Below are 18,976 nucleotides of genomic sequence, written 5' to 3'. Positions count from 1 at the left end.
ACATGTTTACAGTAACTATAGTTAATTATAATTATTTTCTGTAAAAACCAATGCCACAGAGCTCTTTAAATACCTCCCTGTAAACAGGTAAATAAATAGCCTACATTTCTTGGCAACATTATTTCCAATTACATTAACAATTTATCTCTTTGTGAGATCTGTTATTTACATAAAACGGTGTTTCTTGAGTTGATTTTAGCTTTAGAACAAAACAATATGATTAAACAACATATATTTTAGCCATAGAATTAATATAATTATGAATAAAGAATGTTTTCTCCAGAAAAAAAAGTAACCTCCCTTACCCTCCTTAAAAGGGGAAAATATGTGTGCTCCAAATAGATGAGGAGAAAAAAAAAAAACAGAAAAAAGGAAGAAGAAAAAAGAGGTTATTGAACAAGTATCTGATCCCTGTGTCAAACTTACCCTCGTATTTGGGCAAAGACCCGTTTTGGGTCTTTGAGTCACATTCAGACTGTACTGAACTCTTCCTCATGTATACTTTTGCAATTAATAATGTTCTCTTCTTAGCTTTAATAAATGCTATAGCTAACATCAGTTTCATAGCAGCTTTCTTTTATAACCTAACAGAGTTGGAGGTTAAAAAAGACTAAGCCATTATGGAAAAGGAGGGGATTTGTGGGAAAGGGATAATGTCAACTCTGAATGACCAAGTAGGTAAAAGCTATTATCCTTTCAGGATAAATGGAAAGCTCAGAGCCATATTTTCAGTCAATAGAACTTGGACTGACTTCACTCCAATAATTTAATATGATGCACAGCATTAGGGTGAGAAATGAAAGCCTGATGGTAGAGCTATTTTCTATTTACTGTATCCTATAGAACTGCCCGAAAATGAATGGATTTCCTAAAGGTTCTCAGTATGATTTCAGGAAAAGGCCAAAATACCAAGGGTGGTCAACCCATCTATTATGTTTTGATTCTGTGATACAAAAATTGTTCTTAACCCAAGAATGAAAAGTATCAAAGCTGTATAGACATTTCTTCAAGATTGGTAAAGAAGGAAAATAATCCCTGCTTCCATATCTGTCCTTTGTTTCTTTTTTCACTATTAGAAAGGTTAATTTATTGTGGGTAGAAATTCCTGAACTATTTATTCCCCTCCCCACCCATGAATTTAAACAAAATTGTGTTTGGGAGGAAGGAAGAGAACATCTTGCAGTCACAGGTCAGCTTTTATGTTGATCATTAATATATTATGATACCCTCAATATAGTAGATCTCATGATTTTAAACTTCATATATTTTCCATAAGAAAATCACCGAGACCAGGTTATCTCCTCTAAACATGTAGTAGTATGTCTTTTCCCTCATGGGTGCTCATTTTTGGTAATTTTCTCAAGCCAGTTTTTAAATTTTATTTTTCCAGTTTGAGACTTATGAAGAAAACATTGTTCACAAAGAAGCGTTCATTTCGGTTTCTTCCTCATTTACTGTCTGTCCTTTCCAGTTCCTCTTTTCCATGATGAAGTTCACAGAGACTTAGGAAAGCGGATTCATCATAGACCCAGGGAACTGTGAAAGCCCAGCACACAAAGGGACCTTCCTGGAGGCCACTTGCTGTTGGAGTCCGCATGGCTCAGCCTGTGGCACCCCCTCTCTGTAGGTGGATCGTCTGCACCCACAGCCTCTGGTACCACCAAAGGCAGATGACCCTCATTTACCTGCCGACACCAGGTCTCTCTGTTAAGTTCTAGAATCGGATGCCCAACTGTTTGCCTCACTTTGCTTTTGGATGCATCAGAGGCGTCTCACACCCAATATATAAAAGATTGACTATATGATCGTCCTTCGCAGACTTGGCTTTCTTCCAGTTTTCTTAGGAATTCAAGTCATACTTGACACTTCTCACGTCACCTCACCTCACATTTCCAATTTATCGTCCAGTTCACGGATGTGCCTTTGGATAGCTCCCAAATCAATCTCTGTGATCATCACCACCCATAAAGTTAGCATCAGCTCTCACCTGGGCTGTTGCAGGAACACCCCCCTCTCTTCTACATAGGATTGTTGAGGAAAGATTTGTAAAAATAAAAGACATGGGTGACAGAGAGCCCTCAAACTTGCACGTCAACTCTGATTGACTGATACGAGCTGTCTAGAGTGTTGAGAAGGATTCTGCATCCACGGCTGAGCGCAGTGTGAAAGGGTGACAGGACTAACTGGCGACATCTGTCGCTGGGGGCTGGTGGCGGTATTGTAGTTCGTTATTCCCATCCGCAGTGGAAGGTTGGGTGATTGGCATCTGACTTAAACGTCTCAGTTGTGAAGTTGCAGAGTCTTGAATGGGTTTTGGAAAATTGACCTGCGTTACATCTACTGATACGTAGCTGGATGTTAGCAGTTATCGAGGAAATACAGAAACATGATGAAAAGACTGAAGTCCCCTGATCAACCTTCTTTTTAATATTTTCATTTTCTTTTGTATTAGTTACTAAACATAACTAAACATAGCAAATAGCTTACATATAGCAAAACCTAGGAGATCTGAAATCTCAGCATAGAAATGAAATGGCATGAGGGTGATGGAAGGATCATGGCCTGAGAGTGGAGGAACTTACCTGCTCCAGGCCCTTTGTTAGGGATGGAAGCCATCTCCTGAAGAAGGGAAAAGGGTTTGTTAAAGAAGAAACCAGGTAAGGGAAAAGTAGATACTGACATGCCACCCACAAGGGTGAGAAACAATGTATTTTAAAGTATTAAAAAAAAAAAAAGCCATACCAAAAAATTGTCAATTTAACTATATAGATAAATTGAGATATTTATATGTTAGTACAAATAGATTTGCCTTATTCTTTCAACTACTTCATTTTTTAAAAATTGAAGTATAGTCGATCTACAATGTTGTGTTAGTTTCAGGTGTACAGCAAAGTGATTCAGTTATACGTATATCTGTTCTTTTTCAGATTCTTTTCACTTATAGGTTATTACAAAACTTTGAGTATAGTTCCCTGTGCTATACAGTAGGTCCTGTTGGTTATGTATTTTATATATAATAGTGTGTATATCTTAATCCCAAACTTCTAATTTATTCCCCCCGCCTTCCCCTTTGGTAACCATAAATTTGTTTTCTATGTCTGTGGGTCTACTTCTGTTTTGTAAATAAATTCATTTGTATCATTTTTTTAGATTCTACATATAAGTGATATCATATGATATTTGTCTTTCTCTTTCTGACTTACTTTACTTAGTATGATAATCTCTAGGACCATCCATATTGGTGCAAATGGCATTATTTCCTTCCTTTTTATGGCTGAGTAATATTCCATTGTATACACAGACCACATCTTCTTTATGCATTCCTCTGTTGATGGACATTTAGGTTGCTTCCATGTCTTGGCTATTGTAAAGAGTGCTGCAGTGAACATTGGGGTGCGTGTATCTTTTCGAATCATAGTTTTCTCTGGATATATGCCCAGGAGTGGGATCCCTGAATCATGTGGTAACTCTATTTTTATTCTTTTAAGGAACCTCCATAGTGTTGTCCGTAGTGGCTGTACCAATTTACATTCCCACCAACAGCGTAGGAGGGTTCCTTTTTCTCCACACCCTCTCCAGCATTTGTTATTTGTAGACTTTTTGATGATGACCATTCTGACTGGTATGATACTTCAGTTTTAATTAAACAAACATGCCAGTGAAAACTTGTTTTGGTAGCATACAAAGCTGAAATAGCCTAGACAACGCCCAATAGCTTGGACAGAGTCTGAAATATTTGTTGAATAATATGGAGGTTTCTCCAATCAAGAAATTTGCCACTATGTAACACCATTCTCAAAGTAAATTAATTGTTAAAACAATAAAACCACATTGGTTTTGGATGGGTCTGTTTTCTATCACAGTACTTCTTTAAATGCCTGCAAAATTTCTGAATTCTTATACTTTATACGTAAAGGTCTTTAAGGCTTGTCTGCAGAAAATATTTTCAGACACATCTTAGAAGCATGGAGTCGAACTGGATCTCAAAAAGTTATTTAATCTAGTCTTCTGCCCGAAAAGGTCTTCAGCTAAATTATTATAGTTGATTGGTCCCCACATCTAGAAACAAACAAGCAAACAAACCTTCCTTGTATGAGATACCTACTTCAGAGGTTCTCCTACTCCTGCATAATGCAAAAGGGAAGAAAAAAAAAAAAAAGAACCTCATGAAATACTCTCCCAGTAAAGTAAGAACTGAATTGGAACACCATTTTGATAGTAATATTTTTTGTGGTTTGCCATAAATGAATATTTTTGATGAACGTAACCAGTTATATTCCAAGTACTCCAAGATTTATGTTTTTCTTGTGTTTGCAGCATGTGAGAGTTCCTGTAACCTTTACAGTGCAGAGAAACTCACGTAATTATTCACAAATATGAGTGTTCATTCTGATTTTAGTATGGGTACAGCCGGTGGTTCTCTAATGGTACCATTTCTTTCAAGAATGATTATATTTAATGGGTCCCAGCAATTAAATCACTATAATGAGAAATAAAAGATTGTAAATAAGAATAACAATGTTATTAATCATCTAAATTAGTCACTTATGGCACATTCCTGGACCTGAAATATTTCCATAGGATATGATGCTAAAATCCACATTTACTTATAATTAGACATAATGCAAACCTTCTCTCATTATAATAGTTGCCCAAATCCCACTTCAACTTAATTTCATTGACTTTGATTTCTGGACTGAAAGCATTAAGCTTGAACCTAGTGAAAAATGTATAATATGTGCATTCAATTAAGAAGTAATTAGATATTCAATCACCCTTACAGCACACTAGGGATTAGGGAAGGAGGAAGAAAAATGTGACGCGCTGTAGTGTGTAACACAGTTTTGTTAATTAGTGTAGTGCTAATTGAGATTGAGAAAGTGTCAGAATAGTATAACATAGGTTTGCTTGTGAAGAACTTTAAAAGCTAAGTTTAGTGTTTTATGATACTTTGATGCAGAGTTGTATAGAATATACCAAACAATCTGATGTGTCCTTGAGTTTCAGTTAAAGTTTACACATCCATTCTAAGTGACACATACTAGTGAGTGATGAAGGGGAAAGAACAGCTGCTTTTTTATGTTTCCGACCCTCTGCTATATTTTATCTCATTTAATCCTCACAACGATCTTGTGAGGCATGTGCTTTTGTTTCCATTTTAGAGATGGAGACCCTGAGGCTGAGAGGGGTTGAGTAACTTGTTCAGGGTCACAGCCAGTACAGGGCAAAGCCAGGGTTCACACCCAGGTAGGTTTCACTGCAAACCCTGAGCTCTTTTCACCACGCCTTTCAAATAACAAAGGGCAGATAATTATGAAGTCCTTGTATATCTTTGCCTCCTTATCTCTTTAGATAAGTTCCGGGGAATGAGATTTCTAGGGAAGAAGGACACCCGTGTTTTCACTTTTGGTATCACGTTGCTAATAGTCTCCCTAAGGGTTAGTGCTAATCTATGCTTGCACCATGGATTGAAGGTATTTTTGCCCTTTTTAAAATCAATCACTCTGTATACTTTCCACCTCTTTGTCATCTCCTTTTTACTCCTCACTTTCTCCAGATGTGTTCATCTCCGTTTACCTATTGAAATTTCTGCGACAAGAGTAACCCCTTTGATTTCTCTGAATGTGATACATATTTATGGTGGAAAATTCAAACAGTACAGAACAAAATGAAGCAACAAGGCTCTCTCAGACACGCCTCTCGGTGACAGTCACCATGAACACTGGGGTGAGCGTGGAGGTCCCCCCATAGCTCAGTGGGGGATGGCTTAGGTTCCATTCTGACTCCACTGGTAGGTAGCTGTGTGACCTTGACAAAGTTCCTAATATCTCTAAGTCTCTTTTTTTCATCACTTTAAAGAAGGCCATAGTAGTAACCTATCTCATAGGGTGGTTGTGAAGATACAGTGAAGTAATGCAATTAAAGTGCTTACCATGTTTTTGGTCCACAGTGTTAAGTATTTAATAAATGTTACCTTTATCATTATTTTTGTTCTTTTGATCTCTCTTTTTGCATATCTCTCATAAGCACAAGTAGACACACATATAATGTTCCTCATGGGATTATATTATGCAGGATATTTTTCTGTCTGTTTGATGTATCTTTTCACGTCATTCAATAGATACATGTGTACATTTTAATGATTGTACATAAGTTGACTTTAATTACGTACCAGAGTTTATCGAGTGTTCCTCTATTATTGTACATTTTAGGTCATTTTCAGACTTTGCTATAATCAACAGTACTGTGGTTAACATATGCATTTATTTCCTTAAAAACTTCTTAGTAGTGAGATTACTGGGTCAGAGAGTTTTAATTGTAATACTATATATGTGCAAATTGCTCTACGAGTTATATCCCTTTATGTTTCCACTGACCATGTGTCCAAATACACATTTTTCTTCACCTTCACTGACATTGAGTATTTTCAAATTTCTTATCATTGCCAATCTGATTAGAAATGATTCTGTTACATTTTATATTAAGTCTTTCTTTGAATACTTGGTTTTATCCTTGACTTTCCTGTTCTGTTCCATTAATCTGTCTGTTCATGAGCACCACCCATTGTGTTTGTGACATTGGTGTATATTTCAGTGTTTGGTAGGACAAAATCCCTTATTAATCTCTTCTGCAGAATTTTCTTATTTCCTTGTGTTTAATTCTTCCAGATAAGCGATAGGATCATTTTACCAGAAGGATTGAAGTAAAGAATAAAAGAGAGGGTGAGAAAAAGAGAATGAAAGAAAGAGAAAAAGGAAGAGAAAGAATCTTGCTAGAATTTTTGATTTGGATTGCCTTGAGTACTTAGAGTAATTTAAGGAGAATTGGTATCTTTACAATGTTGAATCTTTCTATCAAGGAGCAATGCATAGGTCTATGCTTATTAAAGTGTTTTGTAATGCTCTTTAGATGTTGTATAGTTCTCTCCTCTGACTGAATTTGCTACAGGATGTGCATTTGGAGTCTGGAGTCAGCCTGGGGTGTGGCTTGATTGGGAATATAGCACTTTCACCTCCTGCTCCATGGTTTGGGCAGATTATAGATATTCTTTCAGCCTCAGTTTCCTCGTCTGTGAAATAGGGATACTGAGAGTCATACCTCCTAGAGGTGTTGTGAGGATTAAACAAAATACGGTAAAATGCGTAGCATCGTGCTTAGCAGGGGGCTAGCATTCAATAAATGTGAGCTATTACTATTATTATTGTTGTTTTTGTACTCATCAATTTTGATTAGTGTCATTTTTCACTACATTTTTATATTGGTTAATATTTATTCAATGAAAAAATAATTGCTTGGCTTTGTCCTTGGCTTTCTTATTTGACCTCTCATATAGTTTCCAGTGACATTTTAGTTGATTGTTTGTATTTTCTACATAGACCCTGGTCACATCTGTAAATAATGACAATTTCATCTTCTCCTTTCTAATTTTACTAGTTCTTATTTTATTGCACCCTCTAGAACTCCCAGAATAATGTTAAATAATTAGCAGTGATATCTGGTTTCCCTTTCTTATTTCGGATATGCCTGGATTTCTATTTCCAAATCCTGTGTTATCTTGCCCACCCTGTGTCCTTTAAATTTTCAAAAGCAGTTGACACTCTTGACCTTCTCCTTTCTCTTTCTCCTTTTTCTGTTTATTTTCCTTCCTCCTGACCTGATATTGGTATTAGTGGGTGTGTTGAAAAAGAAGGTTCCTATCTTGCCCTTGCTTGTAAAGGAAGGACATTTATTTTTAACCTTCTGTTCAGTGTATGGCAGTATCCTAGGGACTGTGTGCAAATATACACATTATCAGCATAGACTCCCCTGAGGAGCTTATAGCCTGGTGTTGGGAGCGAATCAGGTAACGCAGCTAACTCCACATCCAAGCAGCATGAGAAAAAACTGCCCGGAGAGCATTCGGAAAGAGTTCTCACGTCTAGCATCTCGCTATTTCTTAAAAGACTCTTCTTTTGGAGATTTTACCCTTAATTATCTTACTTAAAGAGGGAGGTGGCAGTGGGTTATCAATTAGCTGAGCCAAAGTCACTGGAACTGAGGTCAGCCCTGTGACCTGCAGCAGCCTTTGTGAAGGACACGTGGGCACATGTGCTTTTTTTATTTTTGATAGCTTTGTAGGAAATTCTCCAATGGTGATTTGATTTGCGCTCATCCCCAGGGGTCTCTTCCCAGAAGATCATTTAAGGTTCAGAAATAGTCACATGAAAGATGGCATCTGTTATAATTATATTGAAATAGCTTTTGATTTAGAAGACTTCTTAGGATTATGGCCTTACCTCAAGGTCTCATTATGAACAATGATCACTGGATAATAGAACATTTCCTTTTATAGTTAAGCTTTCTTATTATTTATATATAGATAAATGGGTATTTGGGAGGAGGTCCCAAAGGGAAGAAAGTCAGCCTGATTACCTTTGTGTATTCCGAGTGTCATTTCTTTATCCAAATAATAGGAAATCTGGAGAGAGAGCAGAGAAATTTTAGGAGAGGACCAGCAACAAAATCATTCAAAACACTTTTTCAGAACTCAGGGACATAAATTTACAAATTGGAAAGACACACTGAATTTCCAGGGCAGTAGATCAAAATGTACCCACACCAAGGCACTATCATCGTGAAGTTTCTGAACGTGGAGGGAGAAGTTACAGGGAGGAAAAAACAAGTCAGACTCAGAGAACCTGGAGTTTAAATATCAGTCTTCTCAACAGCAATACTGGAAGCTAAAAGCCAGGGAAGAATGACCTTCAGAATTCTGAGAGAAAGTTGCAGCCCACCTACAATTCCTCACCCAAACTTTCAGTAGTCATGTTCAGATATCAAGGTCATTAAAAATTTATTTCCCAGGAAGCTACTGGAAGATGTGCTTCACCAAAATGGCGTAAACCAAGAAAACAGATGTGGGATCCAGGAAACAGGAGAGCCGACAAAGGAGAAAGGCACAGGAGATTCCCGGAATGATGGTGAGGTGAGGTAGCCAGCATAGAGGATGTGAGTCCAGATGTGAGCAGTTGAGAAGGTTCTAGAAGAGCTTCCTCCAGGAAGACGAAGTTGATAGACTGCATGATGTGTCTTAACTTCTTGAGAGGAGAGTCAGACAACTGTAGGTAGTTTTGGATTGAGGATGTAGGTGGAAGAAACTCAAGATAATGATTCACTCCAGAGTAAACAAGTTGTGCAAGAAAGGAAAATTAATGATATATTAATACATGCAGTTCAGTTCTGAATAATATTTACATCATCACAATGATAGAAATCAAATATTGATCCAACCCAAATTATTATATAACTGTATTGGGAGGGTGGAGTGAAGGGAAGGGTTTACAGTGTGTGAGTGGTGTGTGTGTGTGTGTGTGTGTGTGTGTGTGTGTGTGTGTGTGTGTGTGTGTGTGTGTGTGTGTGTGTGTGTGTGTGTGTGTGTGTGTAGAGAGGTAGGGGCTGATAGGAGGAAAGAAGGTCAAATGACATTCTCCATAGGGAAAGTTGACAGACAATGCTAAAACTGAAAAGGAGTGATGCAGTCATACTGATTAGCTCTACAGTATTAATAAAATAATCAGCTCAAAGAGTTGAGGAGGACCAAAGTGGAGGCATATAGGACGGGAAACTGATAGTTTTCATAATACACCCTTTAGAACTACTTAACTTTTTCAACTATGTGCATGTATAATATTGATACAAATAAAAACGTTAATAAAAGTGTTAAAAATTTAACTTTTTTTTTAAAGCTCTTTCAGTATTCAGAGCGTTTTTTTTTTTTTTTAGATGTTGCGGGTAGGAGTTTATTAACTAATTTATTTTTGCTATGTTGGGTCTTTGTTTCTGTGCGAGGGCTTTCTCTAGTTATGGCGAGCGGGGGCCACTCTTCATCGTGGTGCGCGGACCTCTCACTATCGCAGCCTCTCTTGTTGCGGAGCACAGGCTCCAGACGCGCAGCCTCAGTAGTTGTGGCTCACGGGCCTAGCCGCTCCGCGACATGTGGAATCCTCCCAGACTAGGGCTCAAACCCATGTCCCCTGCATTAGCAGGCAGACTCTCAACCACTGCGCCACCAGGGAAGCCCCAAACTTTAACTTTTTATACAAGTAAAAACGTTAAATAAAAACGTTAAATAAATGACAGGAGCAGTTGCTACTGTCATTTTGTTATACTTTTTAATGTATGTACGCACACATGCGTGGGCACACACGCACATACACAGACATACATATGTGCATTTTCTTGGAGTGTTTGCTTTGAGCCAAATGTTGTGTTGGGCCTTGGGAACACAGTGCAGATGAGATCAAGTATGATTCCATCCCATGAAAAATTTCTCTGAAGTGCTGAAAAGTAAATGTCAAACACATGCTATAGAAAATAATAGGCCATACCGTAGTTCAGTTTTCATTTAGTGAGATGTCTGTAAAATCAACGAAATAGTCACCAGTCACTCAGTTATGTGCCCAGGAGGCACTGTTGTCACATTATATCTGTTGTCGTATTCCATTCTCACACAAACCCTACAAAGTAGGTATTGCTATCTGGGGCTCAGAAGGGGCAAATAGATTGCCTAAAATCTTCCAGCCAGTTGGTGGCAGAGCTGGGATTTGAACTTGAGTCTTTCCGATTCCACATCCACACCCCAGAGTGTGATCAATTGAACTCAGGGACATAAATTTTTTTTGTAATTTTTCCAGCTAATCTGGTATCATGCAGTGAATGAGATCAAACATCCATCTCTTGGTGGGGGAGCTAATAGATCATCCTCAGAGTGCCTTGGCTTTGGGAGGTGACATTTTCTTTGTTTGAACAATGTAAAGGAGAAAAATTCAAGAAGCATAGGGCATTAACTTTAGTTTTCCTGTGAGGGAGATTTTAACAGTGAGCAACCTAAATTCACCAGCAGAGTCCACACTCAGGTGAATTAGAATTCATTCTACATTTATTGAGAATCCTGTAAATCAAGCCAGTAGAGCTTTAAAATGAACAAGACACCTGAGAGCTTGTGCACCTATTGCACTCTGGTTGTATGTTCAATGTTAAAATGCTTTGGGTAAGACCTGACCTCATGTCATTAGAGTGACTGCATATTTACTTACCTATCTTTTGTCTAATTGATGTTTTAGACCATGGTAGCTTAATTTTTAGAGTAGTTGGGTAAAGCGTAATTGAATTACTTTCATAAACTTGGAATCTCTGCCTCTAGACCAACCTTTCCCAAATGTGTTCTGCAGAGCATTGGTCCATCAAGATGTTTGTTAAATCAAGAAATGACTGTCCCATACATTTGGAGAATCCTGAATATATTTTTCTTTTGCAGATTGACAGTGCACATTAGCATATTAGAGACTGACATGGTTTTGTTTGAAAGAATCATATTTTACTCTATGTAATCAGAGTTTCCACAGTATTTTTTGAATACAGATTCATTTTTTCCACCCAACTTCTAGAGTTATGTGGAACACATCTTAGGAGATGGGGGACTCCAGTTATTTTCCTTTTGCAAAAAATTCATCCGTGCTGACCTTTAGGCTCCTTTTAAAAGCTCTAAAATGCTGAGGCTTTACAATTTGGATCATCAGTCTGTTTTATGTCAGTCACTTTGATTTGTAAATGTGTTGGGTTATAGTTGTCAAATGCATACACAAACAATGTCCTACTTTACCTTTGAAATCACTTCTGTGAGGCATAATCATAAAGATTTGGTCATGACTCACTATCTTATTTGAAATTTTGGTTTGGAAGTATATACCCCAGCATTATTAATGTTTTCTAATAAATTGTTCTAGAAATTATATGTATTTATGTGAACATATGCATACATGTGTGGACATGTATATGTACATATGTACAAGCATATCCACCCACATACCATGTATGAACAATTTTGAAGTATTGCATTGTATCATAATTTATTTTTTATTTTTTTTCACATCTTTATTGGAGTATAAATGCTTTACAGTGTTGTGTTCATTTCTACTGTACAACAGAATCAGCTATATGTACACATATATCCCTGCATCCCCTCCCTCTTGCGTCTCCCTCCCACCCTCCCTATCCCATCCCTCTAGGTCGTCACAAAGCACTGAGCTGATCTCCCTGTGCTATGTATCATAATTTGTTAAGGAAGGAAATTATTTAGCTTTTTCTAGTTTTTTTTGCTTCAGTGAATATCCTTATACATAAAATCTTTGTATGATTAGGTGGTTATATCTCTATGATAAGTTCCAAGAAGTAGAATTCTGGGTGAAAAGTATATGCGCTCTAAATTTTAATAGATACTTGTTGTCCAAGAGATTGGGCTTGTTTATTTTTAGCGACTGTATTAAAGTGTGTTCCCCCAGTCCCATCTCTGGCAACACGAGTAGATGTATTGAACTGAAATCTTAGCTGATGTTGTTTTCTAAATGGGAAGACTATTAGTTCTCTCAAAATGTACGTTTCATGTGTTATTCTATATTTATTATTTCCTGATTTATTTAATAGAAATGTCACATTATTTGGAGACTAGGAAGCAGTGGTCTTTGTGCTCAAACAGTTACCATCTGCAGTTATTACACAGGAAATTAATGACAATAACTAAAAGCTTTAATTTTATTTATTATTATGCATGACGTGTAATTTTTGTTTAGAAAACAGTTCAAGCGTTCGTTTATTTATTTTGGTTGAAAATACATGCCTCTATGAAATTTTGCATTAATAGATTCTACCAGAGAAATAAAATTATGGTAGACTTTGTGGAAAAATTGCAGAGATGACAAACTTGAGCACGAAGATATTTTTGAAATTTCCACATTTTCTTATGAAACCTCTCATTTTTGCTGTCTCATTGGACTGTAGAAAGACTTTCCAGTCTGCCTTGGAGGAATGTCAGTAACATAATCGATTCCTTCTCTTTGCCTTAAAGGAGGAAGACAGTGGTCCTATAGTGCCCATGGGTGAGAAACGGAAACTTTGAGCTGCAGCTTCGGTTTATCCTCAAAGCCTGCATTGTTTGTCTTCATCTAATCGAGCTTTAATGGACATCTGTAACAGTTGCCTGTACACATGCTCTAATGAAATATTAGAAATGGCTGTAAATTCAAAAGAAACCCCATGTTATGTATCCGCATCACTGCTGCCAGTATTCATATTTTTGCACATACTGTTTATTGCTTGTGTGTAGAAGAAATGAAACTAGTTTTCAGAGTTATTATTAATATGAATATATATCATGTATTAATACTGAGACAGGAAAAATACATTTCCAGCGTTTGCAGTCCTTCATTTCCTGTCTCCAACAGAAAATTCACTCATTCAGAAAATAATGTAATTCTTGATAATAAAATGAGAGTTTTGATCAAGAACAGCATATACAGCTCCAAAATGGAATGTGAAGGATTAGTAAAAAACACATCTCATGTTACTTTGCAACCCTCATACCATGGTTAATGTCAGGGTGATTTGTTATAAAACACGATTTGGGAGTTAATGTAAGAACATAATACTCACTTTATATATTACTTTCTTAGTTAAAGGATTTAATTGATTATACGAATCTAATCATACTTATTTGACATATTAGAAGCTGAGGTTTCTAGGAATTTGAGAAAGGTATAAGAAATAAATAGGCTAAAGAGAAAGTGGATACTTTATTTTATAGCTTTATTTTCCATGATAGAAACATAAATTTAATAGTATCCTATAATAATTTAGTGTTGTACATTTTGTAAGACTTTAAAATATTTTATTTTATAGGTTTCACTTTGGCATATTGAGATCTTTGTTTTGAAGATGAATCATATCCTTATTTTAATTAATTTTAAGTGCTACTGGCAAATTTAAGCATATGCTTAGATGCAGTTAGATGTGATAGAATGAGATAATTTATGTAAAGCAGTAGAGTGCCTGGCACAAAGCAAGTACTTAATAAATGTTATTAGTTGTTGTTATAATTATTGTTGTAAAACTAATGACTTCAATAACATGTTACACTCAATTTTGAGGGATTTTGTGATGCAGAATATCTAAGTTAGAAATAGAAAATAATACAGATGGAATAATTATGTGTTGAGAGATTTTAAATGTGTTGGGTAAAGGTTGTAATAATGAAAAGCATTAAATGCAAATAAAAAAAATCATACTAAATATCCCTGAAAACAGAAGCTAAGAAGGTTCACGGTGGAGCCTTGGGCAGGGAGAGAAAGGACCAGAGCTGCCCCAGAGAGAGGAAGCGGAGGCGGATGAAGGGTCAGCATCTAACAAAGCCCTGGACCACATGAGGGCAGCATCAGGCAGAGCCTCTGAGAGGTAAAGGCAGTCCCGGGATTTTCCCTTCTTTAGTTTCTTGTATACAAAAATGAAGAAATGGCAAAGCATGGCTACAAAAACTTGGCATATTTAAATACGTATCTTATAGACTAAAACTGATACCACGTACTTGCCAGACATTGGCTGCAGGTGTGGCCTCATTTGCAGTTAACATCAAAAGACAAAATCAAAACCCTCTCATGAGTGAGAGGCCAACAGGGCTGCTGGCACTCCTCTGCTAGACCCTGCGTTCAGGCCCTGGGGCTAAACAGTACATGGGCACCCAGTGTCACTGATCCTGATGTGGTTGGCACTGAGCAGCTGGGGACCGTTCTTGGACTTAACTTCTGATGCTTCCTGCAGTCTCCAATCACTTGTCCCTGAAAAATACAAAATAAGCATAACAACAAAAACTAATTCAAATGACTCTCAGGGTAATATCTTGTTGCCCATATTTCCCCTCCAAAATATCTTTTTTAATTGAAGGAATCAAATTTATTTACTGGATATTTTCTGATTCAAAAGACTGAAATGAACTACTTGGTTCAGCTTGTGGTGTTCATTGGTGAGATTGTGTGGAAGCTTATATTCTTTAATGTGGGAAACCCCTTCATTCCACCATTAGGTACCTCAGACTCAGATTAGGAATGCTGCTTGTAGTGATGCTTTTGTGGGAATGAAGTTGAAAGAGTAATTTGTCAATAACAAAAGTGTAAATGACTGGTCAGAAATCTGTCTAGTTTTGATGGTGGCATGGGAAAGAAAAGTATGGGATGGACCTGGAAATTGGGGAAGAAGCTTCCCAAAGCAGAAGTGTGTGTATGGGGTAGTTAACTAGGGATAAAGGACAAATTTCACAGATCTTGAAATTTAATTTAGGGTGGATTTTGTTTACCTGAAAAAATGGCAAACTGAGGGTTTTCTTCTCATATGGTTTACACATATATAAGCACCTCTTATTCAAGGTAATTAATGTAGCTGATGGTATGTAATGTAATATTGATCTCAGAAAGTTTGGTCAGTTAAGGTAATTTGAGTCATTTTGTTGGTCAGTCTAGCTGAAAGACTTGCTGATTTTGTTGGTTCTTGATCCTTTCAAAGAACCAACATTTGATTCTTTTGGTTTTCTCTACTGTGTTTTTATCTAATCTTTATTACTTCCTTCCTTCTACTTGCTTTGGGTTTATTTTGTGCTTTTTCCATTATCTTAAGGTGGAAGTTTAGGGTATTGGTTTGAGATCTTTTTAATAAGGCATTTGTAGTTATAAAATTTCCTCTAAGCATTGCTTTAGCTGCATCCTATAAGTTGTGTTTGTTATATTTTTGTTTTCTTTCATCTCAAAGTATTTTCTAATTTGCCTTGTGATTTCTTCTTTGACCCAATGGCTTTTTAGGAGTGTGTTGCTTAATTTCTACATATTTATGAATCCCCAAATTTCTGTTATTGAGTTATAATTTTCATTGTAACACACTTTGTGTGATTTGAATTCCTTTAAACTTATTGAGGCATGTTTTATGGCCTAGATATGGTTTATTCTGGAGAATGTTCCATGTGTATTTAAGAAGAATGTGTATTATGCTGTTGTTGGTGTTATGTTCTATGTCTATTAGGTCTAGTTGATCTTCTGCATATTTCTATCTATCACTGAAAACAGGATATTGAATTCTCCAGCAATTATTGTTGAATTACCTATTTCTTGCTTCAGTTCTGTCAGTTTTTTTTTTTCATGTACCTTGGGACTCTGTTGTTAGGTATATATACATTTATCATTTTTATATCTTTCTGATGGAGTTATCCTTTTATCATTATAAAATGTCTCTATCTGCAGCAACATTTTTGTTTTATAATAGACTTTCTAAGACATTAGTATAGCACTCCAGCTTTCTTATGGCTGCTGTTTGCGTGATATGTGTTTTTCCATCATTTTACTTTCAACCTATTTGATCTTTAAATCTAAAGTGTGTCTCCTGTAGACAGCTTAAAGTTGGATCTTGTTTTTCCATCTAGCCAATCTCTGCCTTTTGGTTGGACTGTTTAACCCATTTATATTTAATGTTGTCGATATATTTAGGTTTATGTCTGCCATTCTACTTTTTGTTTTCTACCTGTCTCGTGTCTTTTTTTGTTTGTTTCTCTGTCCCTCCTTCATTGCTCTCTTTTGCATTAAGTGACTATTTCCCAGTGTACTGTTTCTTTTTTTTTCTTTTATTATTCTCCAGTGTACTATTTCAATTGCTTTAATGATTTTTTTTAATACTTTCTTTGGAGTTTATTTTCTTAGTGGTTGCTCTAGGGCTTACCATATATTGATACATGTTAATTTATTGGAATCTACTTCAGATTTATGTTAACGTGATTACAGTTGGTGTTCTTTGTTCTTGTCAACTGCCTCTTGCCCTAGGCAAAATCTTTGAGTCACAGCTCAGGAGCTATGGGTAGGGACAGTGGTTTGCTCTTTGTGGAGTGACACTCCTGCTTTGCAGACAGGGTTCTGGGTAGGGGCAGAAGCTTCTGGTTTTTGTGGCTTGCCTCTCCCAGACTGAAACTTCCACCCTATGAATAAGCCAGGGTGAAGGTGATCAAGGTCCCAATATTCTCAGCCTGCTGCACCTGGTGTAGAACCTCTGCTCTGTGAGTGGGGGCTGGGTGGAAGAAGGGGGCTTATGAGCTCTTGGAATTTAGCCTCTGTGAACCTTTTATGTATCCCTTGGTTGGGATTTGAGGGAAGAGGGAGCCCCATCTTCCTGGCCTTACCCACTTAGAATGGATAGTTAATCATGCTAAACTGGAGGGAGTGTGTTTATGGCTCAAATTCTAAATAATCTTATTGAGATTTAGGAGATTTTTCTTGAGTACATGTTTTCTCCATTTGCTGTATGTCCTTGGGAAAATTTCCAGACACTTTAAATTTCTTCTTCTTTTTATTCTGTCAGGTATGGTAGTTGCACTGGGAAGCAGGTCTGTGGAGCTTCTCTCATGTCCATTCTGGGTGTAATGCTCTGTCATCTAAGATGGCACATTACTCAAAATGTCAGGCTATCAGATTCCTTCTGGAATTTTCACTGGAGTAAGCGTATTTTTCAAAATCGTGTGTCAGATATCATCACTGTGATTAAGGGTAGACTCATGCTTTTGGATAACTTAAAGTTTCTTAAAATGAAAATGAAGTTGACATAACAATGATAGTAGTTATTGAGTTAATTACTCTGAAACTTCTCCATTTTATTTTTCTATTTAATTAATTAAAAACAATTAGTATATGCTGATTAATGATTTTCAAGTCTGACCTCTACAAACTGAGACTCAAGATGGCATGTGTGTGAATAGACACCCAATAAACCTCATTTTCCTTAGAATCTATTCACTTCTATTAGAATATGTTAATATAGCAAATATTGATATGAAAAGCAACCTATATTTTATTTAATACAGAATATTATTTGGGTCATAGTATAGAGTATTATGTAAAAGATGAGGCTTTATACACCGATGATGTAATGCAGTTCCTAAAGAGAAGCTCACAGAAACCTTTGTTCCTTTTTTTCTGTGTTCCCTTCCTTTGTTTAGAGGTATTTCCTGTGCTGCTTCTGTGTGAAGCTCTTAACTGACACTCAGTCAGGTAGTGAGGTGGTGACACGTGACCCTTCAGACGAGTGTTGTTGTTTTTTTAAGAAAGATAAAAACAACATAGAAGAAAGGCTTTTATTGGAAACTTTGTGTTGTGTCAGACTTAGATTACATTTTAATAAAGTGTACTAGAAGTTTTACACTTGAGGTTGTACAGGAATCCCCACTTGGAAATGACACTATTGAGTTTTGAGAAACTTTTCAATTTCTGAAACTTCAGTGAATCTGCATAAACGACTGACTTGTAACGCTTCTACACCTCCACCACCCAGTGGGACACTGTAGTTTAGTGAGTCAATAAAATTTAAGAAATTTCTTAGAGCTGCTCCAGAGACCTAGATATGCTTGTATTACTCCCTTTTGGGCCTGATTCATTTCCAGAATAACTCTACTGCACACTTCCTTTGATAAACTTTAATTGCTTTCAAATTACATTGGAATTTAGTCAACCTCAATAGGAATTTTCCTGTGAAATTATATTAGAATCTGGCCCAAAGGGATTAAAAAAAAAAAAAGAAGCAGCATAATAAAGTCTATACATTGCATGAAAAACATTTTATCTTTTATAACATAAAGATGCTTCTTTATGGCATGAAAGAAAGCTACAGTGTTCTTAAAGCACAAGACTAGGATGAAAATTAACTGTTTGAAATTTCAGTCATATTAAATAAATTTCCTAACAAATGCTGCTTTCAGCAAATCTCATTTGAATAAATTAACCTTAAAACAAAAAAATCTTTATAATTAACATGACTTCTTTCCCCCTTTTTTTTCTGCTCAGAAATTATCTTCAAATGACATAGTTCCAAATATTCAAGAAATATGTTTGGGGCCCTATTAAAAAATTCAGATGCACATCTGATGGAGTCGTTTATGAGGATTTTGCCTTTGCCCTTAGGCTCGGTAGTTACAGTGGTCGAGCTCAGCCTTCATACCTAACCAGAAACTTGAAGCAGTTCAGGAAGAACTGGGACCAGCTAAGAAAAACCTACAATTCCACAGATCTTTATTTTCTAAGTCCACAGAAAAGAAATGTGAATACAGTTCTTCTGGTGAGGAAATTGGTTTCCCCAGGAAGAGGAA

The 18,976-nt window shown here is 36.6% G+C and overlaps 1 protein-coding gene across 4 annotated transcripts in view; it reads left to right on the top strand.

Annotated features, from left to right (window-relative positions):
- CA8 (carbonic anhydrase 8) overlaps nt 1–18,435 on the top strand; it is a 217,758-nt gene extending 199,323 nt beyond the window's left edge. For all 4 annotated transcript variants that reach the window (XM_049700156.1, XM_049700158.1, XM_049700157.1 and 1 more), the window contains one exon: nt 12,884–18,435. The gene's annotated coding sequence lies outside the window, so the exon portion shown is untranslated. The remainder of the gene's footprint in view (nt 1–12,883) is intronic.
- Nucleotides 18,436–18,976: the final 541 nt, after the last annotated feature.

The sequence above is a fragment of the Orcinus orca genome, chromosome 17 (assembly GCF_937001465.1).
Source record: "Orcinus orca chromosome 17, mOrcOrc1.1, whole genome shotgun sequence".
In the NCBI taxonomy this organism is placed as follows: domain Eukaryota; kingdom Metazoa; phylum Chordata; class Mammalia; order Artiodactyla; family Delphinidae; genus Orcinus; species Orcinus orca.
Note: the sequence above shows the minus strand (reverse complement) of the source record. Positions and strands in the feature narration are given on the sequence as shown.